General features: G+C 41.6%; 1 long non-coding RNA gene across 1 annotated transcript in view; it reads right to left on the reverse strand.

The window, feature by feature from the left end:
* Positions 1–241: 241 nt before the first annotated feature.
* The window catches only part of LOC120433564, a 53,783-nt gene continuing 30,525 nt past the window's right edge, over positions 242–23,499 (reverse strand). Inside the window, exon 4 of the long non-coding RNA XR_005608619.1 lies at positions 242–791. This is a non-coding gene — a long non-coding RNA (uncharacterized LOC120433564). The remainder of the gene's footprint in view (positions 792–23,499) is intronic.

Here is a 23,499-nt window from a genome sequence, read left to right on the forward strand (position 1 = left end):
ATGCTTTTTTTTTTCTTTAAAAACTTTGAGTATAATGAGAGAAAGTTCAGCTGAATGACAAAGTTGGTGTGAGGCATCTATGATAAATAATGACAAAGATGCCCCCTGTCACAATGTGCAATATGCCAGGACATGAGGTAAAACTATTACCAGGATTACACATTATTATCCTATTTTCTATTTTTGAAAAATGTTGATTTTCTATGTCACTTTTAAGAGTCATAGCACAGTGTGAGGCCGGAGCAGAAACACATTAACAGACAGTCAAACTCACGGTACTGTGTGTTTACAGACCTGAATAAAACTCCAAAAATTTGATGGCTCCAGGTTATCAAATGAGATAATCTGAAGCTTTCTTGGTTGTGCATAGAACTGTGTGCTCTGTGTGATACTGTGATATCTAATTTTGTCTGTTATCCATCAATTTGTTGTGCAATTAAGAAAATAACTCTTTGTCAGATAACAAAAACATTATTAGGCCAGTTCTGAGCAGCAGTGATTTGCCTTTCTTATTTTAGACATCAAGAGTGCAACACATTGAAAGAGAGCCCCAGGAGAAGGAGAGAAGATGGGGGGATGTTTGCAGTTAGACACATCTGTCTGTGGCACAGGGAGGAGGGAGAGTGAGATACCACCTGCTCGTTCCATTTCCCCAGTTCTTGGCTCCATGTAAATAGGTGACAAATTATTCAGTCTAGGATCTGAGCATCCGAGCCCCTTCTGAAGGTGGAGGCCAAGAAAAATGGACCGGTTATCCTCCCAGCATCCCTTAAAGATGGCTCCACCTTTGCCTGCAAACACACACACACACATATATATACATAAACGTGCAGAAAGAAATACTTTCTCCCCATCCCCCATACCACAAGAAGCACACACACACACACACACACACACACACACACACAGATACACATATAGACACGGGTTGCTGGGCCCCCTGTTGCCCCTACATCCAAACCAAACACACACACACACCAACATGATGCACTCACACACACTCCCTGGGGAGAGGGTCTCAGATGCAGATCATCAGTATTAGCGGGTGGTTGAGGGATTAGTATCCCCCTGCAGTGACCTACAGGTGTAGCCCTGGGTTAGAGCAGACACTTATCTTCCTGAGCATCGCTGGGCCCTGACCCCTGGGCCTTCGCCAAACACACCTCACAGGAGAAACAGCGCAGGCAGACAGATGGGGGAGGCGTCGCAGTGTATGGGAGAGTTATAGGGCTTGTAAGAGAACCATGCACACGTTCAAATCAGAGGCACAACTGTGCAGACATGTATGAATGGTTTTACTCACAAATACAGTATTCATCTATATTTTCTAACCTGAAATTGTCAGTAATTTAAAACTACTTCTACCAAACCTAGACCCTGATATGGAGAGATGGAGAAGTGTGGTGAAGGCTGTCAAATCCTTAGTGTGTTCAAACCAAATCCATTACAAAACAATATTTGAAAGAATTTAAGTACTAAAACATTGGTCAGATGTGTTTAAAAAAAACAATGAAATCGACGGCCTTTTATCCTTGCAGGATCTCATCACTTTCACCCTCATTTCTTTGCGATACACAGTCCTACTTGATGATGTTTGTTGCAGCAAGTGTCTAATCTCGAGCTGACAGATCAGGTGGTAGTTGTCCTCCACCTGCTTTTTTCTTCTGGTCTGTAATTCTATTTTTTTCCACATTCTCTCTCTTTTTTTTAACCCGATCCACAAATATTACAACCCGGCGCTCTTTTTTGTTTTTTTCCTAACATTGTCACGACGGATGAAACGCTTCGGCCAAGTGTGCCTTTTCAGTCTTCCAGCTCTGATGTTACTGTTGCTATTTCCATTCAATTCTGCTTTTGTTTTTGTTACTGTAGTATACACTGTAAGAAAAGGAATAATTAAGAGCTGATTAATTAATGTATCAATGCTTTATGTCTCAGTTACAGCAAATAAAGCAGAATAAAAAGTTTCTGACTGTCAGGTTATGAAAAATGACATTTGGCAGGTGTTTCTGTTTTGTAATAAACCCCTTTACAATTCTTTTTATGTTTCTAATAAATCATAAAGGCAGCAATAAATGTTGATCAATCATTAGTAAGGAGTTTTAGTCATCTAAACATCATAAGTTAAAGAACTGTAATAATAAGCCGCTCCACTGCTTTTCCTGTAAGAAGAAGTCGTAATATCCAGCCTGTCTAAGGCAGTTTAAGCCATCTGGCAACCTAAACACTGTCCTTGCCATATTACTATTTTATTAAGAATTCAAGTATGATTATTTACAAAGCGTGGCCTGGAAATTCATCCTCATCTCTTCCAATTTTTGCCTGACAGCATAATTGACAATATAAGTTATGTGCAAGTAAGCCTAAAGTTACTTAGCAGTGACAGAAGAGCAGCATGGGGGAGTTGGACTTTGTGAGGGGCAAACTTATAAATAATCCTTTTTATAAATTAATTAGCATTTTTTACTATTGTGGGTTCTAAACCGTTTGCTTTCTTCCATTTGTTTGTTTCCCTCGCGTCTTTTCTTTGTCGTCTTCTTGTAAGTTATCACGTTTTTGATTTAACGCAAGAGAAAAGGATGGTTTGATAAACAGACAAAGTCAAAACAATGTGAAGATCGAGGTAGACAAGCAAAGGGCCTTTGGTGGTTGACGCTCATGTTTTGCTCGCTCTAATATCATTTGAACCTGGCTTGTGTTGTTGCCTCCCGTCGGACTCGCCTCATTCTGTTGACATTTTGCTGTTATTTGTACACTGCAAAGCGGTCCATTTTCCCTGCATCAAAAGTGCTTTTACGCGTGTGTGTCAGGATGTCTTTGGTGCTTACCTTCAGCTCCTGTCAGAGAGCGAGAGCAGGGCCTGTGCTCAGGAGCAGAGGGGGGAAGGCTGCTTTGTGCCCTAAGCGTTTTTAGTGAAGGCGAGAACTGGCTCAAAGGCTGTCAGTGCACATGCAAACACACATCAATACACACACACACACACTCACAGCAACAAGCAGTGTTTTCGCTCTCAGCTGCACTCCCAGTAAGAAATAAGTGTTTGAAATGAACTCTGATTCATAAAGTGCACATACACACAAGCATGCGTGCTATGCTCATTACACAGGTATCTTGCCTGTGTTCGTCTTTCTCAAAGGCTATAGAAACATGAGGGAGGTGAACGCAGCCCTGATCAAAGGATCTGGAGTTAGGACTTAGGACCTGACAAAGGAAAACAACCCACAGTGTGAAACAATGTGTCTGCAGCGAGAGCAGTGTAACAAATGACACCGGCGTTCTTTATGAAACCACAATTACGAAAAGCTGTTCGCATGTCTTCCTGTGTCGCATTGAAAGTCCACCAGATGGAAAATGCAATCTGGTGCTCCGAATGGCATTTTTAGTTTTGGCTGGTACTGCGGAGAAGGACAACAGGGTCAAACTTGCACTGTGAACTCAGTAGACACAGGGAATTTCTTTCATTAGTGGGCTTCTTTTAAGATTGCAACCTCATACCTCTCATAATAATGATTTATTGTTATTACTATTGTTATTCAAGACATGAAACAGGAAAAAAAGAGACATAAAAACGTAGTCATGTATGACGTGCGATCCAAAAGTCATTAAATTAAAAACCATTCTTGCATTTACAGGCTGCCTTCAGCACTGCTGTTGTTTTTTTCAAATGATTCCCTGGAAGTCCCGTTATGACATTTTGCTCTTGAATGTCTGCGGTCTCATCCCAAAGCTCGAATTCTGTGTCAAACAGCTCTGAATTTCGTGTGGAGAACCGTTACTGGAGAGATGAGTTTATGACACTGCAGTTTTCAGCCGTTTTCCTGAAGGTTGTGTATCAAGTGGGGAATGCAATTAGGAGCATGCTCATTATTTTATTCAGAATTCATGGGGTCATGCACCATGAATCTGTCTTCCTGTGTGAGCCTATGGTTCTGTGGTACATTCAGCAGAAACAAATGCACACAATGGAACAGAGAAGTGTTTGACCACATCGACACAACTCTTAAACTCCAGATTAGTTAATTTATCAATTTCCCAGAAAAGAAAAACATAGTGTTTTATCACACTGGAGAAGATCCAGCAAGCATTGCAGACCTACTGGGACTTCAACAGAGCCACCTAAAAGCAACACCTGCTACTGTGTGTCATAGTTCAGGGGATGCAATAGGGCAAATGGACACATATTTAATTCAATTCATTTCAATTGGGGGTGACAGGAAGGAGACAGGACAAAAGAAACGCTGTGGAAGAGAGCCAGAGATTAATAATAATTGATGATTAAATGCAGAGTGCTGTATAAACTGACTCGAAAGAAAGTCAGTGAGACTGGAAAGAGGTAAGTGAAGAAGAAAGCCTCAGTGCATCAAGGGAAGCCTCCAGCAGCATAACTCTGGGGGGTTCAGGGTCAGTCTGATCCAGTCGTAACAATAAATAAACAAATAAATAAATAAAATTTAGCAATACAATAACATAGCAATCTTGTTGCACTGATTTATCTTTAACAAGAGTGATTAAATATTATTTTTTAAATTATTTATTGATGCCTAAAAGTGCTAGTAATTAATTATACTTGAATAGATTATATTATTGTTTTTCCCTGTAAAAATGAGACATATGGACTCCCCCACATTCACACACACCACACAATAACATATTGCTGTTTCTTCTTGATGGCAGAAAATATAAACACATTGCTGTAATTCCGTACAACATAAAATGCTCTATCTACACAGCAAACAGAGTTTCTTTAAATCGGCCTGAAAACTCTGTAAATTCAAAAGACTACAAGTCTACTACTTTAAAGTTCATTTTCCAATTGGAGATGTTGTGAGCTGTAAACTCTAAATGCTTTTAAAATATATGATCATGTTTATTTGCCACACAGTGAAATGTCTTGACCAATTCATGCTGTGAATAAAAGCAAATGCTTTCGCTTCTTTTTGCAAAATAACTTCATTATAGGCATTGAAAAGTTTACCTTGATATGATGTAAATATTTTAGATTTTTCATTTGAATTCACAAAGCTGTAAATTATTTGGACAAATCACACTGATCAAACAACTTTAGGTTCTGCAGACGTTTTCCAAAATCCTCCCAGTCTGAGGATGCAGAAGGGCCTGGATCACAGATGGTCCCAGGAACACTGGACACACTCTTCATAATGTGCCGCTTTATTGCTTGTTCAGCCAGCAATTTTCTTTTGAACAAGATGGCATGTCCCTTGTACTCACTTTAATAAAACTTTAAATGGGAACATCTGCACTGTGGCACTTGTGCTCAATGCAGTATCCACATCTCCTCATCATATTCAGATAATCCACCGATGCTGAGATCATTGTAAACTAAAAAGTAAAATTTTGACCAACCCCTCAAGAGCCTGTAATTTGAAATATTTATAATTTATGTAGTGCAAAATATACAGCTTGTATTGTAAGGTAAAGACCCTACAATAGTACAGAGAAAAACCCAACAATTAGACAACCTCCCTGTGAGCACTTGGCAACTGTGGGAAGGAAAAACTCCCTTTTAACAGGGAGAAACCTCCAGCAAAACCAGGCTCAGTGAGGGGCAGCCGCCTGCCACGTCTGGCTGGGGGTGAGGGGAGGGAAGCAGGACAAAAGACATTTTCATAAAATTTGTCAGCATTAAATTAAAATTTTAAATGTCTTCCATTTAAATCAGTTGAGTCTGAGGGGAACAGGCGGGGATGTTTTTCAGATTACGTTAATTTTACATTAATGAGCCAAAAATAATCGCATTACTTTTGTTACTCAACACATGGAAAACAACTCCAAGTATCCTTAGCCACAAGTCTAATAGAAAAGAAAATATTGCAGACTGTCAAGGAGTCGGGTTTAGAGGTCTTTACTGACTTACAACACCTACTTTAATATGCTGATGATGGATGAGGGTTGTGGGAAACTAAGAGCGGTAAAGGATACATGCCAAGTGTGTTCTCAAAATGTAGGGAAAAAAAGCCTTCTGGCAGGAGGCAACAGTTCACGTAAAGCCCTCTGCAGATGCTAGTTTTAACAAACTACCTGACATCCTGGGCGTAGAGCAGCAGGTGTAGTCGAGCCGAAAAAGAACAATATACAGATTTTCTCAAGTAAATACTTGAAGCTCCTCCAAGTTAGGCCGCAACAACCGCGGATGTGTGCTTTTTTTTCAAATTCATTTTGAGGTTTCAACTATGAAGTAAGTACCTGCAGACAATCCAAAACCCAACATTACGTATGCAAAGAGAGTGATTTACCCTCCTCATTCCAAGTAACATGTGCCCTGCCTGTGGAATTTGGGATCTCAAGCATTTCTTCCCAGCGAATGACAGCAGTGTACCCCTGGTGTGTTGGAGGCTGCCAACCACTAAGCAGTCCTGGCATTCTGCAGACAAGCCAGACTTGTGGTTGTTGTTTTGCTCGCTCCTTCTCAGTCTTTGGCTGCAGGCAATATGCAGAACACAGACAGCTAGCCTGTTCCCACACCACGGTTCAGCACTGAAGGTGCTCATCCCAATACCCCAACTCTGGGTACATTAGCAGAGAATGGATCTGGGGAGCAATTTGAAGATGAGAAACAAAAAGGAGGAGTTGAGGAAGAGAGAGGTTTGGTGCAAATACTGTAAGTGCGTGCTTATTCATATGTATGAAGCGGAGCAGGAACGTGGTTGAATACGAGAGGAATCTGTCACATTAAAGACTCAAACTCACAGTGTCAGAAATATTCTTAAATCACTTTCTCTCCCTCTGTACTTTTCTTTTCCTGTGCTTCACTCCATGCTTTGGTTTCTGCTGTCAAGAAACGGCTGACCACAAACTCAAATTTTCTCATGTCATTCTCCACAAAAGGAACGTTCTAGGCTATGTTTGGGTTTCTTGGTGAGCCATGGGCATTTGTGACTCAACCTAGCCATCCTCTCTCATACTCTTTCAACTCAAAGTGACAGAGAAGACTGAGTGTTGTTTGAAATTACGTATTTACAGTAGTGGCCCACTAGTTCTCACCACAGCCTCTACTTATAATCTGAAACCCGCCTTTTAAGAACATCAACATTTAAAAATTAGGTCAAATATTTCCTAAATATCCTTATAATTTGTACTTATTATTTGTCAGATCTCCAGCTGGTGTGTTGTGTCTGACCTTCTGACTAGCTAGTGTACAATAAGCCTCCATTTGTTCTGATCACTCGCTGTTTTTAGCTCCCACTGTGGCTCGCCGCCCCCCCTGGCCTGACTATTTGGTCACTAAGCTCAGACAGACTGAGGCCTCTCCAGCCCAGCCCTGTTCATATATGCAGTTTTAATTGAGTGATAATGACGAGAGCTTGTCTGAGATGAGGTTAACAGGAGTGTATTAATTTGAATAGGACCCTTTGGATTATCCCCGGCTCTGAGCCCTGAAAACGGGCTGCTGTGCCGGCCACGCAGAGAACAAGACTACGCTGCATTTCTTAAAGGACCACAGGGCAACATAAGGGTCATTAGCATGAGATGCAGACCCGGTGTTTATGTGTGTATGTTTATGGCTTCTTTACTGTTTATTCACTCTGACGTAAACTTCCAAAGACTAAAGCGCAAAAAGTAACAATTGACAGGTCGCACTAATAACCAGAGGGCAAAGATAAAAATCTATATCTCTCAATCATGATGTAGATTTCTATCTTTTTTCCTTTTTCTCTGCCCGTCTGTCCCTCTCCCTTTCTTTCTCTCTCCTCCACCATTGTTGTTATCAAATGATACAGTTGCTCAAGCGCAGCGTTTGAATCCTAAGGACCTCTGGGAGCAGATTTGTCTCCACCAAGCCCCTTCTAACGGGGATTAAGAGGATTAAAAACCATAAAATGACCCCAGCGCCAAGTCCCCAGAGCCAGGCCCAGCTTGTCTCAGCCGGGCCCAGTAAGGAATGGAGCCCAGGCCGCAGGCCTGCTTTACCAACGGCCCCTTAAAGCTCCCTGTTAGCATGACAAAGGGGAGAGCAGTCCCCTGATCCGCCAAGGGGGCAGTACAATAGAGTGGCTGCTTTCTCCGCTGCTCATTTTCATGGAGACAAACAGCATTACACTTGGCAGTGACATTGTTCTAAACTCCAACACGGAGCCCCTCTTTCTCTGCGGAGCTCAAGGTGTCATATTAATTATTTAAATCTAATGTGGATTTTCAGCAAGGGATCCCTCCAAGGCCTTACCCGCAGCCAGAAGGTCTGGGATCTGCATTCGTTTGGTTAATTAGACCTGAAACCAAGCTTTGATCTCGACCAAAATCGGAAAAAAGGGAAACTTCCAGAATGAATTATTTTAGCCCTAACCTATTTTTTCAATACAGTTCTTTCCTACTCATTTTCATCCCCTTTATAATGTTGTGAACACAAATGTGTGTTTGTCACCCTGCGTGTGTTAGACTGAATTAGAGTGCACAAAGAGTGAGTTTAGGGTTAAGGATTTTGCAGTTAACCAGCTTCATAAGGTCAATGATGAAGGTAATTGAAGGCCACTTTAATCCACTCAGGAGGCCTGACAGAACCATTTACTCATGTCGTCTCACTGAGAAGGTACAGTTGGACTCAGATGAAAGAGAAAAAAAATACAGAGGAGAAGGTAAAGAGAACAAGACAGCAGAGGCTGGGGTGGTCTGTCTCTCTCTCTTTCTCTTTCACAATCCAGTTTAAACATGCAAGAAGTGAGGCGTTAGGCAGGGAAAGACGTAAATGTATTGAGCCTGGAGACAAACATATTGATTCGAACATTTTGTAGCACAAACAACAACAGAACAATTCAACTTTGAATGCTGTGCAGTGAGAGGTTCACCACAGCTTCAGATAATTTTGATTTCAACAGTCTGGTGGAAATCTGAGGTCAAGAAAAGACCTGAAGGCGGCTTCATTCAAGTTCGACTAACGATGAAGCCCAGCAGCAACCACAGCAGCAGGGAAATGTAAAAATATATTAGGGAGTGGATCGTGGCATTTCACTTGGCTAGGTTTAAGTTCTCTCAGATGCTTTTAATAATCTGATTGTGAGGATGGGTCACATGGGAAGTAGGTGTGAGAGATAGGACAGTCACTAAAACATGCATTAAGCTTCCCATTGTCACTGTCTGAGATATATCTTCAGACAGCTCTCTCCACTGGATTCCATGTCACTCCTCTTTGAACGGCCAAATTGACATGTTTATGCATAATTGAGGCTTGTATTATGATAAGGAGAATGAGGGGAGCGTTTTTTTTCCTCTGAAAGTAAAAGGAGGATGAGCGGGGGGATGGGGTGGTGTCAGAAGATCTAATGGGGGAGAAAGAAGAAGATGAGTTGCACATTGATGGGAAGAAAGGATAGCTGGGCTCAGCTAACAGGGAGAACTGCAGGATCTCCTCACCCAGCCCACCTGCATGCTGAGCTCTTTCACTTATACTGGTCCTCAATAAGCTCTCGGGACTATGTGAATTCAGACGCCTGGTCTACGGGGAAATTAATTTATTCTCCTGTTAGAGCTCATAGCTCAGACCCCGAGTCTCCACAGCACTGCACACAATAAATGGCGAGATGAGGATGAGAAGAGATGTAAAAACATGACGATGAAAGACAGCAAATTCTCTAAAGTGGTGTCTAAAAGGTAGCTGCCACGTTTGGACTACACTATACACAATTCATGTCTTTTAAGATGGTTACTGTGCTGGATAAAGTTCTCCAAAATATCAGCTACTTACCTCCAACGTTATGTTATGACATATTGTTTTTGAGATTTCTATTACCTCATGCAATAAAAATCACCTTGTTCCATATAGGGTTAGATATTTATATATATAAGACAATGGAAATATTTTACTTACTAGAACTTTTTTACTAAGTTGTCAGCAGTAAAATGTCTTTTTTGGACAGTGTGTCCCATTGTTGTGGATAGATAAAGTAGCCTATATAGTTTGCTGTGGGCACCTGCAGCTAAGAAGATGGCATTGGTTATCCAGCCCCTCAAGTCCAAAGGTCAACATTTCCTTGGGCACGATACTGAACCCCAAATGCATTTCGAGTGTGAGTGTGTGTGACAATTAGAAACTACTTAAATGCATAGAATAAAGCGTTTTTCTACTCTCCCGGCGTACTCAAAGCACTCTATACAACATACATTTTGTGTATTATAACATGCCACACACACCCAATCACTTTCTTCTAAACTTAGTGCTCCCCAACTACATTCATACTCTGATGGATGCATCGGAGAGCAACTTGGGGTTAGTATTGTGCCCAAGGATACTTGACATGCAGAATGGAGGAGTCAGGGATCGAACCACTAACCTTCTAATCAGTAAGTGACCTGCTCTACACATCTTTGTACAACCCTTAGTGATCCCTTATGTGTCAGGAGTATCAGAACAGTTGAGACACATTTTCTCCAAACACCACGTCTCCATGGCTTTCAAACCCCAAAATACACTACGGCAAAAAATTGGTGCACTCCAAGGATCGGGTCCCCCCACACAAACAGAGTAAACTAGTGTACGCTGTTAAGTGCCAGGAGGATTGCCAAACAACCTCTGGCGAAGCGGATGGCACAACACAGAAGAGCTAACTCGTCAGGCCAGGACTCTGCAGTCTATTTACACCTACAGGCCAGTGGACACTCTTTCAATGCTAAGGATGTACACTTCCTGGACAGGGAGGAACGCTGGTTTGACCGGGGAGTCAGGGGGCCATTTACTTGAAGAGGAAAAGACCATCTCTGAATCGAGGAGGGGGCCTAAGGGTACATATTTTACCATCAATGCTGTGATTACAGGCATTCCCCAACTCTAAGTGAATGGTACTCATGACCATTGACCATCAGTGGTCATGAGAATATTAATGATCGTGAAACTGGATTCACTTGTTAGTCAGTGGTGCTGGTTTCAGTCATTATGAAAATGTACTGTTTATAAGGTTGAGGAAACCTGCAGTCAGCTGAGACTGAAGAAGTCACTTGGATGAAACGTTTCTCCCACTGAAAACATCACGTCCAGATGAACAGAATCAATTTTTTGGGTCATCGCTACACAGTTTTAACAAATGGTGTTTTTCTTCTAAAATCCCCCTGATCTAAAAAAATCTGTTGTGTACCATAATCACAAAATCAATAGAACCATTTTAAAACATTTGCATGCCCCAATCTCACTTTTACTTCTCAGTATATTTAGGATTAAGATGATGTGCAGTTTGATGTAAATTCCTATCAAATCCTGAAATAATATAATACATTTTGGATCAGACTTGGACATTTTGCCCAGCCTCTACGCAGCCAATTTAACTTGCTCTGCTTTGGACCGTTTCTCAGATGTAGATCAAACTCACGCAACAAATGTGTCTCACTCTAATCTCCCATATTTTACAAGCGACAGCCTCTAACCCATGCAAGCGCGCACACACACACACCAGCATGTCCACGTCCCCGCACACACACATACAAACGAAGACTTAATGACAGTGAGTGAGATAATCACCCGCCTCGCCTGTAGCACTGTGGGCTTGAAGTTGACCCCCTGCCCCAAAACACATACACACACGCACGCACACACATACACGTCCACAAGTGCACACGAGCAGCGGGGCCCTCTCCTCGGGCCCATTCGACCAGCCCTCAATGAATACAAAGGATTGTGGGGATTAGCCAGACATTTGGTCGGGCATTGTTCTGGCCCACTAAATGAGGTTTGGCCGGTGGCAGCCGGTACAGGGGCCGGGTCCTGCGTGAAACTGAAGCGGAGGCAGCGGCCGCCCCTCGGAGGAAGAGTGATAATTACCTCTTCCTGAGAGAGATGACAGCTTTGGCCTCTGCATCCCTGGATCTTGGACATTAGCAACTGAATAGAGAGCTTTCATACTGTATATCATTTTAATCTTTCATGTTCAGATCCAGCAGATGGCTTATTATTGGCCTGGGTTAGGAGGCAGCTAGGGAGACAAATGGCCCGTGTCTCTTTTAAGGAGGGATGCCGGGGAAATGGCATTCATATAGGGCAAGAGCAGCGGATAATTGTATATCTGGCTGTTTGGAGGTGCAGCGCTGCTCACACACTGCCAGCCTATAAATCATAAAACTATTAATCTTAGACAAATCCCACTCGGAAGGCTTGACGGAGGGCAGTATGTTTGGAAAAATGAGATCCATCCAAAATATGAAGAGTTCCTATTCGACATCCGTGTTAAGTATTCCGACGTCCTCGTGCAGCTGAATACATTTTAATTTGTTTACATTTACATTTAACCTTGCACCACATCAGAATACAAGATGCACGAGAAATCCCACAATGTACTGATTAAAGGATTGTCTGGTCGTCTTATTATTCAGCTCACATATAAATTTCAAGTTACTCTCATTGCTTTTTGTTGAGTCTTTCATGTATTCAGATCTGACCGCTGACTTATTTATGTTGTATGAGTTATTCATTATTTGATAATAAATATTAAGTGTAGATTTCTGCAGGGTGGGGGGACTGCACTGCAGGACACAACTTTTCACGGGATCACAAGAACAAGTCAGCAGCATAAATCAACAGACAGTGGCCAGAGAAAATGCACAAAAAGTAATAAAAGTCTAGAACTGCCCAGTTTTATATGATTTGGTAAAGCATGTGTGTGTGTGAGAAGTTCAACATCTGAGTCGCATTACATTTCAATGTACTTTGCATTTAGATACCACACTGCATCTCTGTTACTGTCTCTCTCTCTCTCTCTCCAGCCTGCTGTCTCTCCATTGATATCACCCATCCAAAAAGAAACAATACAGTTTCATCTCCCGCGCTGACAATGATGCATGAGCCTGATGGAAAGCACTTTTCAGGTGTTGTCATTATAAAGCCATTTTTTTCCACTGGCCCCATGTGAAAGAAATACAAAGACAGGGCCCAAAGTGTAATACTCTAATATCTCTGAAGCTTTTCATTGGCATCTGTGGAGCCTTGGCTGCTGGATTGTCTCCTTTTCAATTACCTGATCTTTTCAACTTGGTGGGAAATGAAAAATGTGCAGCGCAGTTGGAGCTCTGGAGCGAAAAAGCCTTCGCTCCATTCACTCTTTCATTCTCTCCCTCTCCAATCATCTCTCACACATGTTCGACATGCTCTGCTCAGTGCGAGTGTGTCTGCTGGAGAGTGGGCACAGCCTGCTCAAAATTAACCCCGACTTGTGACTGTAAACGGTTAAAAACCAGCCAAATGTCACACTAATTTAGTGTTGATGCTAACCACAGATCACAGTTACTGCTAATATAAGAGCATCCAAACATTATGATTAATGGTTTCATTCATTCACTGTGACTTTTCCTGGTTTGAACATCAACTGGGTCACCTCCAATTTCTGACTTCACTCCTCTGTCCAGCTGCATTGCTGAAGACGTTGTGCAGTTCTCTGTTTATCAAGACAAGCTGCTCTAATGCTTTTCACTGACATAGAGTTGGGAAAGAGGAAGAGGAGGAGGAGAAGCTGGTTATTAAAAATACGATTTGCCAAATGAGTCACATTAAAGTGAAGGTTTGGAGAGGTCCGAAACAACATCTGCTTTGAGCTCATCCTGATATCCTGATTACATCAGTTACATCATGTGAAGTCAATGCAATGATAAAAAGTGTACTTCAGCAGGCCATCACTTTATTAACAGGCTAACAGCTATTACAAATCAATCACCACCCACAGCCACGCCTTCTGCTCTAAGAGTTGTTTTTATGTTTTTAGGCAGAGAGGGATTTATACGACATATCATACACTTTGCAGGTGCAGCGAGCACATGAAGCACGGCGGCTTACCAACATCAGAGCATAACAAAATGCTTAACAAATATTTGGCATCAGATAAAATAAAACAGGTTTGAGAAAATAATCATTGGTCTTTTTTCAAAGCGTGCTCTCTTTTTTTGTCTTGTTTTGAAAGCTGCATAGTACAAAAGTCCTAGCCATAGAGGAAAAGAGCAGAGTTTACACCTCTGCAATCCACCACCAAAGCAGCGGCATGCTGATTAGGGGCAAATAAAGTGAGCAACATTTTTTTTGATTGTTTAAAAGAAAAACAAAACTGCATGAAAAAGAGCCTCGCTCCCTGTCTTGTCAGTGTTCCCTTCAGAAACAGCAAAAGATTTGAGTTTTCAAAGTCATATGCAACCACAAATGTATTGTCTTTTAACTGTGTCTGGAGTTCAAAACCTTGCCTTCAATCATGGCAAAGTGAATTCACTACACAGGCTGTACACAAGCAGATGTGAGGGGAGAGCAGCTCGGCCTACTCTCCGTGGAACTGCCGTAGAGGGATGAAAAAAATGCAGCATGCTCGCAATAAATAGCAACATCTGATAAAAATGGTACAATCATTATTTTGTTTATGAATTCCTAATGACTATCCCAACAGCCTCATTGTGGCTAACCAAAAATAAATAAATAAACGCATTAAGTTCTACTTAAAGCAAAACAAAACAGGTCGGGAACAAACAATTCAGCCAATTTTGCATATTGGTAACATTTTTTCTTCCTTTTTGCTTTTGTTCATTCCTGCTGAAGCTTCTGCCTTCACAAAACATTGCTCAAGTTAATTCAATACCAAACAAGTGAATTTATTTTTACTATATCCTCTCCCTTGTGACTAATTACTGTACAACTGTGAATTTCCCAACTCTGGGACTAATAAAAGCTATATTATCGTATCTTAAGAGATGTTTCACCCCAAGACAATAAAGAGGGTCATGGAGCTTCCTTACAATAAGCCAATAAATTTTACCTGTATCAAATAACATTGCTGTGGGAGTGATCTGGCTGATAAATCCTTAAGCACACAAGCCAGTTATCCATCTCCCACTGCGTTAAGGTTAACTCCCACTGCACAGGGTTGAGGAGATCTAAGGGACAAGAAAGCATGGAGATGTCTGACTGGCCGGCCTGCTCACTGGCTGAGCTGCAGGCTCAGTTTTCAGTCTCCTGCATGCGAATCATTAGAAAGCGGCACCAGCAGGAGCTGCAGGGTGTCTCTGGTCTACAGAGTGATCGACTGACAACTCTGAAACAGTGCAGGACCGCTGAAGAACGGCAGACGGCAAGAAGGAAGAGAGCGAGAGCTAGCTGGGGCACGCCTCATTAGCACCATCCGAGAAGTAAGGGGAAGGGGCAGTGTAGACTTCCCACTGACCTCTCTGTGACTGGTGATGTCATCAAAATGTTCCCATTTGTGACTGGGACTGTGCAGGGATTGAAGGGTAACAGCTGGAGCAGGGTTTGAGTCGGTGACCCTCTAATCATGAGTCTGCAGGCCTACCACCTAACAGTCACAGAGAAGTGCTCAATCACATTCAAACGGGAAGAACACAGAGTAATCATACCTTTGCAAGCTGTGCGCACACACACAGACACACACATACCTTTCTCTTATCACACATTTGTCAGTTGAGCTTTACTGTGAGGACAAAATCAAAGGCTGATTGGCATATGGCCCCCTGTCACTGGGAAAACTATGACAGGATTTTTTTTAAGTAGAGCATAGTCAATATAGTTAAAAGACAAAGCAACAAAAACACACATGTATACATACATTCATTATATATACGTGTATAGATGGAAGGAGGTAGGTGTGTGTGTGTGTGTGTGTGTGTGTGTGTGTGTGTGTGTGTGTGTGTGTGTGTGTGTGTGTGTGTGTTTCAAGCATATAGGTCAGACAAGTCTGTGATCTGGAGCCTGGGAGGGGGCCACATGTTACCAAAAGCACAGAGCAGGTGTTCTAATAATTGTCCTCAGATCAGCTGACAACTGTTGCTCTCAAAGCTCTGCAGCCTGTGAAATGAATGCTGTGTGTCCTTTTAAGTATTTCAGTCATCATGGCTTCCTCTGTCTCACGGCCTCTACAGCTGACAGTTGCCAATGACAGAAAACTGTGAGTAACATAATAACAGCTACCTAAAAACACACAACCCCTTTCACAGGTGAAGAGCGGTCAGGGCCAAAGCTGCTACATGTCTGAAGGCTGAAGCTCTCTGGTGAGCGCCAGCTTCTCCATTATTCACACTACTCGCCTCCACCCATGGCCCCTCTTTGTGCAATGACAGCGCTGAACATAGACAGTGTAATTGCATCTGACTGAGCCGTGCCAACTGTCCCATTTGATACTGGCCCTGACTGAGACTCCTCACTCAGCTCACCAGAGGTCAAGAGGTCGACTGACGCAGAGTGGCACATACAGACCGTCCCCAGAGCACGGCCAGGTGACGGAGAGATGATACCAGATGAGAAAATGAATGTATGCAGCTGGTCAGACAGAGGGGAGAAGAGACAGACAGGATGGGTCACAAGGGTGGGGAGGGCGAAAGTGATTGATCGGATACATCAGCAGGTAGCTATTTTGGGTTTTAATTAACCCTCCAAATACCACAAGTCTACACAAACATGCAACTAGATATATGCACACACAAGTCTCTGTGCTGTCCCGAGAAAAACTAAGTACACTTAAATACAGCCCTTACTGCTTCTGTAGGTATTCAAAGGGTAAGTAACTGCCAGATGCTGCTAATCAAATGCACTTGATTAGTTGATCATAAAGTGTGGGCACCTCTATAAAAGCACAAGTTTGGGTAGTTTAGCCTGGAGCTTTCATCCGTGTGCTAACACAATCTCACAATCTTCCAGCAAATTCACCAAAGGTCAGACCCTGCAATGCTAAGGGAAATTTCCAAAACACAGCCAACTGCCAGTGCTATCCCTGAGGCTCATAGTAAACATACCTATAGCTTCGATTGTTCTAAACGTTTTCAGAAAAATGTAACACCTGACCTTTGACCTTTAGGTCAATGTCACTGAGTTTCAAACTCATCCTAGATTTTAAGGTCAGAACACCGATGGTATCAATTTGAAGCTTCTACGTCACCTCATTCTCGAGTTATCACATTTTACTTCAGTTACAAGCTACTAAATCCATTATTTTAATCAAAATATCTGAACCAAACCTGATGCCAAACCATCCAATGATTGTGAAAGCATCTACTTAAAGAGCAAAAGGGTTTATTTCATTCTACTGCTACCAGGTAAGTTAATAAAGTTCATCATCTGGGCAACATGAAAGTTTGCAAATTCACTATTTATCGAGGTACAGTAGTAGACACACTGGGAAGAATAAATCAGTGTAGCTTCATTCTGTCTGTGTTTTTTTTTTAGATTCAGATCAAATATTTTACATTGCATTTATTAGAGAGCCTCCTCGAAAAGCACTGTTTATCACTCTAATTACCATTTGGCTATTAAGTACAACAATAGTACACAGCGACTTGTTTGCAATGCAACTAATCCCAGGAGCAGCACGAGAAGGAATACTAAAGTGTTTGACTTACATGAGGTCAGCATGTTAACCTTTACTCTGTATCAATAGATGAGGCCCGCTGTCCCGTTTGATACAGGCTAAAAGATTTAAGCTTTAAAGTGTTGAACTGTCATCCAATTAAGATTCAGATTATGTGTTTGTTTTATGGTTATGAGATGTAAATATAATCAGGAGCACATCTGTTATTTCTAAATCAATGCAGTTAATGTAGATGCAGGATTTTTGTTTTGTAGCTTTTCACACATACGCACGCACACACATTTCACCCACTACTGTGTAGCTCCAGGAGGCAGGTTGGACACATCTTGGTGTATATCTTTATCAAAACTGAGTCGTATTACCATAATTGTCAGCTTTTTACTGTATCTTGTCTCTTTAACATCATTTTGGTTGTATTTTTAGATCTGCAGCCTGCTTGAGATTCAACACTGCTAATTAAATAGACAGAGATTCACCATGCCAAATAAACTGATGTCTTTTCCCGGGAACTCTGCAAAGACTGTCAGATGAACCTAAACACTCAGACAAGCACAAATATACACTCCTGAAAACAAGGAGATGTAGAACGCGTCCTGATTACTGCTATTGTCACAGACTGACCAGTGAGGAAGCTTAAAGGGATGATTACTGAAACAGTGCAAAGTTTACCTGTCTGATAAATAAAGACAGCAGGAGAATGTGAGAGGAATGAAATGTGCATAATTGAGTGTGTGTTTCTGTTTGTGCATGTGTGTGTGTGTGTGTGACTGAAAGAGAGAGAGAATCAGTGAGATAATGACCTACGTGATTGATAATCGATGGCCTCCCTCTCTTCTTGTCTTGTGTTTCTGTTCTGGGGTTGTGTTTTAATGTCGCTCCTCTGCTCGCTGACCTCATTAAAGGATCTGGTTACCCTCAAACAGCTTTTTAATTTAGCCTAATGATTTTTTGCATAATAGATCAGATACTTGGTAAGCCCCAGGGAGCAGCCCTCTTCTTCAAGGTGCCTTTATAGTGAGAGGAGCTGAGGTTGGGGAGGTTGTTATTGTTCTATACGTGTTTTCATTTAATGCTGGCTGTCTTTCTTTAGATGGTTGGCTTCTTACTAAATATGAATGTCAATGCAGTTCCCTCCTAACTCATATTTCTCTTTAACCAGATTGAATTATTCTGTGAAAATATGGCAATTATTGCTAGCTGAAAACGAATCACTGATTGCTTTGCGAGAAAAATATGCATATAGCATATTTAAGGAATGCTTTTTAATATATTTTTTCTTTCCTTGCTATTGCTTTATCGTGTTTAACCTTACAAATGCAGACAAATAAAGCTGTCGGCATATATAACATCCTGATATTAATAACATTGGCAGCATTATTCATCTTACTTTTGCTTTACTCTTACTTTTACTTTTAACAAGAACAAAAGTTAACATTACCAAGGGGGAACCTCACTAACACTTACTGTCAGCATTAATCCCCAACCCACCCACCTTGTGATAACTGTACATGGGGCATGAAAATTTTTAACACAAATATTTAAATTGTCCTAAAGTTATGCATGACAGGTGGCTCATGAGCTGTCTGCTAGACCTCCTCTCACTACTTCTAGCCTGTACCTCTCTTGATGCAATTGTCTAAAATATACCTTTCTGTTCTTTTAATTGGAGCCCAATCACAACCCATCCGAGAAGTCAGTGCTCCAGGGTTTCTGAATGTGATGTTAGCACTTCATCACTTAATTAGCAGGTTTCTGTCTGTACAGTGTTTACAAGGATTGCAAGCATTACCTAATAACTTAACACTCGTTCCTCTAGGCTTGGAAAAAAACAAAACAAGATACTAAAAATGAGATGATGTCGTAGTGGCTACATCTATCATTTACAGTCTGCAAAAGTACTTGGAGGTGTTAGTGCACTGGAGGGTCAAAGGTCAAGAGCTTTAAAAGGAGTCCACAAACTAACTCCAGGGGCTAACTCCATCTTTTACATTTAGCTTTAGATATGATTTTGACCACTAACTTTCCTTTCTATTGTTTGCCGTTGACAAAAATGCAGGTAAAGTATTTCTTTGTTAAAAGATAATGTGCCCTGTTATTAAAAGTGGTAAGAATTATTTACTTGGTTGTGTAACTGAGTAGGATAAACCTCTGTCATAAACAACTAGAGAATATTGTTTCATCAGACACAAAATTATGCAGAGCATTCAATCTCAGGTTCATATGCATTTCTCAGTGAAATGTCTTGGGAACTTAGCGTATTCAGAGCTTCCTTGTGTGCACAGTGAATGAACTGTCACACACAAAACACAAGTGACGAATGGAACTCAAAATCAATTTTCAACAAATGTCTTGGGAAACATCCATCCACTCCACATATAGCAGAATGAACTCCAATCTGTGCAGTTCCCTGCAATACTAAGACACCAACACAAACAAATCTCCTTCCCACATCCACAACATAAAACTCACACACACACAAACACACAGTAGCAGGGAGTGTAAGGAGAAGAGACAGGCTCTGTCCCTGATCAGCAGTCACCCAGGCCTCTTCGTCTCGACATGATCACTGCCTGTCATTAGTCAGTTTTCCTCTAAATTATTTAACCATGCACATGTTTGGAACCGTCTAAACACACCAGACACAACGCCACGCAAAGCGCTTTCATGCGACGCGTGACGCGCTGACACGCTCTCAGAAAATTGGACCCTTGGAATGAATGAATAAGTAAGGCGGGAAATAAATAAATAAACGAAACAAACAAAAAACAAGCCTGGGTGGGGTGTGCTGGGGAGGGGGAGCCTGAGCAGGGGGATGACGGCGTAATTTAGCGCTCGACTTCAATCCCAGTCAAATTAAAAGGGAATCTTAATGCATGTGTCTCTCCCTGCATTGATGTGTTCTCTCTCTGTGATGTGACGCAATATGCCTGACAATCTATTCCCAGACTGGCCGTGCTGCCAGTCAAACTAAGCACAGCGCTACTGTAACTATTAGACGAGCTCTTTTGGGGAACTGATGGCTTTTCAGTGGACAGAAAACAATAAGGGGCTTTTTTGTGTATGTAGCTGTGCATTTGTGTATATGACTGTATTTACATGCGCACCTATATGGGGTTTTTTTTATGTGTATGTGTGAGTGAATTTGAATGTCAGCATGCTTAGCCGCGTGTATATGCATGTCTGTATATATATGCATGTTCAGCGTGAGCGTCATAACTCTAGGGCCTTGTAATCAGCACCGAGCGAGTGCTCGACAAGGCTATTCCCCACCGCTGAGCATTGTGGGGCCTCAGCAGCCAGAACTTAAGACAACATCGCGCACAAAGTGGGTAAACAGTGTTTGACATGTTTTCAATATGGTTACATTAGAACAAGCTGCGTTTGATTGAAAAGCTAATATTCAAGCCATGCAAATCATCAATCATGGGAAAAGGCCTATTAATTATTCAATAAAACAGTCTAATTCAAGAATCAATGTAGGGAAGTGGAGAGAGGGATGAGCAGGCTCCCAGCAGAGAGGCTGAGAGAGAGGGGGAGAGAGAGAGAGCGGGTAATATAAAGGAATAGGGAATTACCCCTCTCTCTCTGAGCTGTGGCCTGTCTCGTCCCGAGCTGTCAAAAACAACTGCCGCTCCCACGTTTCATCTCACCAAGTTTAAAGACGACTTTGGAAACACTTCATTTTCCTCGCGAAACTCGTTAGGTCTTTGTTCCTCATTAGTTCATCTTCTTTTCTCCGTCTCTGTCTCTGTTACTCCTCCTCTGTTGCCCCCCCTTCCCCTCCCCTTCTCATATCACTCCTTTCTTTTTTTCTTCGAAGCCATCGTTATGGCTCTTACGACCGCCTGGCTCGGGCGTTTTGAAGTTTGGTATTGTGGACTCTGATCTCTGGCAATTACAACTGGGCCAAATCTCTTCCTTGGGAATTCATTATTTACGTTCAATTAAACAAATTCATCAGCGGTCTCCTAAGTAGAATTCGAGGCGCGTAAGTGGTCGGCTGTAACGAAGCTGGGGCACAGACCAGCTCAATCAGCTCTAATACAAAGACTTGTAGTGTTTCCTCGAGCCAAACCCCCAGGCCCCCGGCACCTCAAAGGTGTTTCCACAGGCTTCATTACTCACTGGGGACTTCTAAAGTCCAACAGTACACCACTTCAAAGCTCATTAGTATCTATTATTAATGAATTAATATCCAATATCTTTGATAGACCCAGGCTATCGTTAAAAGTTCTGGACTGAGAGTTAACTTCATTGGAACCTCATTTGGGTGGTTGCGTCTGAACTTCCATTCGAGTGACTTTTCACAGATAATTTGAGCAACACTGAGTCTTAGCAGCACTCTCAGCTGCAGCACTGTGAACTCTTTATCCTGTCATGCTCATAAAGTTCATGAGGTGTCTGTGAGGCGTTAAAAGCTCCTGAACTGCACAACTACAGCTGGCCGGTCTGATAACAACTGTGTAGTTCAGGGACAGAAAGAAAGTCAATAAAGTGTGGCTGTGGGCCGTTCTGGAAGAACAGTGAGTGGATGAGGATTTATTTGTAATCACAGAAATATTTCACATGCAGTAATTGCCAGTTATTTACTTTAAACATTTTTACTCGGTCCAAATAAGAAGTGAAAACCTTAAAAGATTATTTAAGAGTGTTATTTGATATTTCTCTTGGTTTCGAGAAATTCCAAGTAAAGGCCAAACTCGTCAAAATGCGTTTCTATTGTCCAAAACTGGTGATTACTGGAATTAATTAGGGTCTCCTGCTATAAATACTAACACAATATGTAAACTGCAAATGTGTACAAGTTGCTATCTCGAAATAGCCACCAATCACATGTGTTCATTTAACCTTATTTGAGCAAATGTATTATAGAAAAAACATTTAGTCCAACTGTAGAAAGAAAACACAGATTGTTAAAAGTTTACATCATTAGTATAAACAAAAGAACTTACATAAGGAGAAATTTTGAGTAAAGAACTAATGCATTGCTAGTTTAGGTCATCTCATGAGGCTGTCAGACAAAAGAGAAAAAATATAGAATAGCATCATTGTCTTTTGAGAATTTTTTGTTTCTTGCCTTGTGGTAGCTGGGTTAGGCTCAAGCCCCAGCCCCACCCCGCGGTCCTGATAAGGTTATGCAGAAAAGAACAACTGGATGTCTGGTAAACATTGTACAACATGTATATAAACATACTTTACCACATCCACTGCATTCAGACTGAGCAGTGATCTCTGAAGCTGCACAGTTAAACCAACACAAGTGCAAAAAACTGCAGTACCTCAAACTGCCACTGGGGACTGGGTCCAAAAGCGAGATGCAGAGCCCACAAAATATTGTGTTAAAATCCTCAATAGTACACATTAAAAGGCAAGTTTATAACCTGTACAAAAAAATTATGGTTAATTCATATTGACTGTATTGTGGTTAAATGTTTACCTAACTTACTAGTTTACAAAAAGTTTTTATTATTATGAAAGCACCCAGTTTGAGTCAAAGGTAGGTGCTAACCCAGGTGATAAAGTGATGTTGCATTGATAGACGGTACTGTAGATGTCTGCTAGTCTGCTGGACTTCACCTCTGCTTTCAAGGCTCTGAACTGAAACTCTGAGAGGACATTTGGTAACATTTTAATGCAATTATACAGTTACTAATAGGTCATCCAAAAAGTCTCTGCTCCATTTTTGGTGAATAAAATTCTACCATTTTATTGATATGTCACTAAGTAGCAAGTATCTGGTTGTCTGATGCACCCCTGCAGTTTATGGACGGCTTTAGCTGATATCACTCATCAATGCATTCATGCAAATGTGGCCTCTTCTAGCTCCAAAAACAAGATTCTAATGGCCAGAATGCTAAAACTGGGGCTTCACAAATCAAAGTGAGATATCACGGTTGTTAAGAATCCAGGACTAAAATGAGGAAATATCTTTACAAATACAATAGAGAGGATTAAGAGGATTTTGCAATGCACTGACACTTCATCACTATCTTTCCTCCAGGGTTGATCATAACGTAGAAAGGAATGTGGACTTTTGTTTATCATGATTGGCTATCACACCTTGCTAGATGACGCTACACTGCATCGCTGAGGCATATCCAATTTAAACCCTTGAAGCCCTCTTCTTCAGCACTCTTGCTGCGTCAACACAGTGGCCTCATTAGTTGGGTTTGTTTCAGGCAGTGCTGTTGTCTGTCTAAACAAGGTTTTAACCATC

The sequence above is a fragment of the Oreochromis aureus genome, linkage group 16 (assembly GCF_013358895.1).
Source record: "Oreochromis aureus strain Israel breed Guangdong linkage group 16, ZZ_aureus, whole genome shotgun sequence".
NCBI classification, from domain to species: domain Eukaryota; kingdom Metazoa; phylum Chordata; class Actinopteri; order Cichliformes; family Cichlidae; genus Oreochromis; species Oreochromis aureus.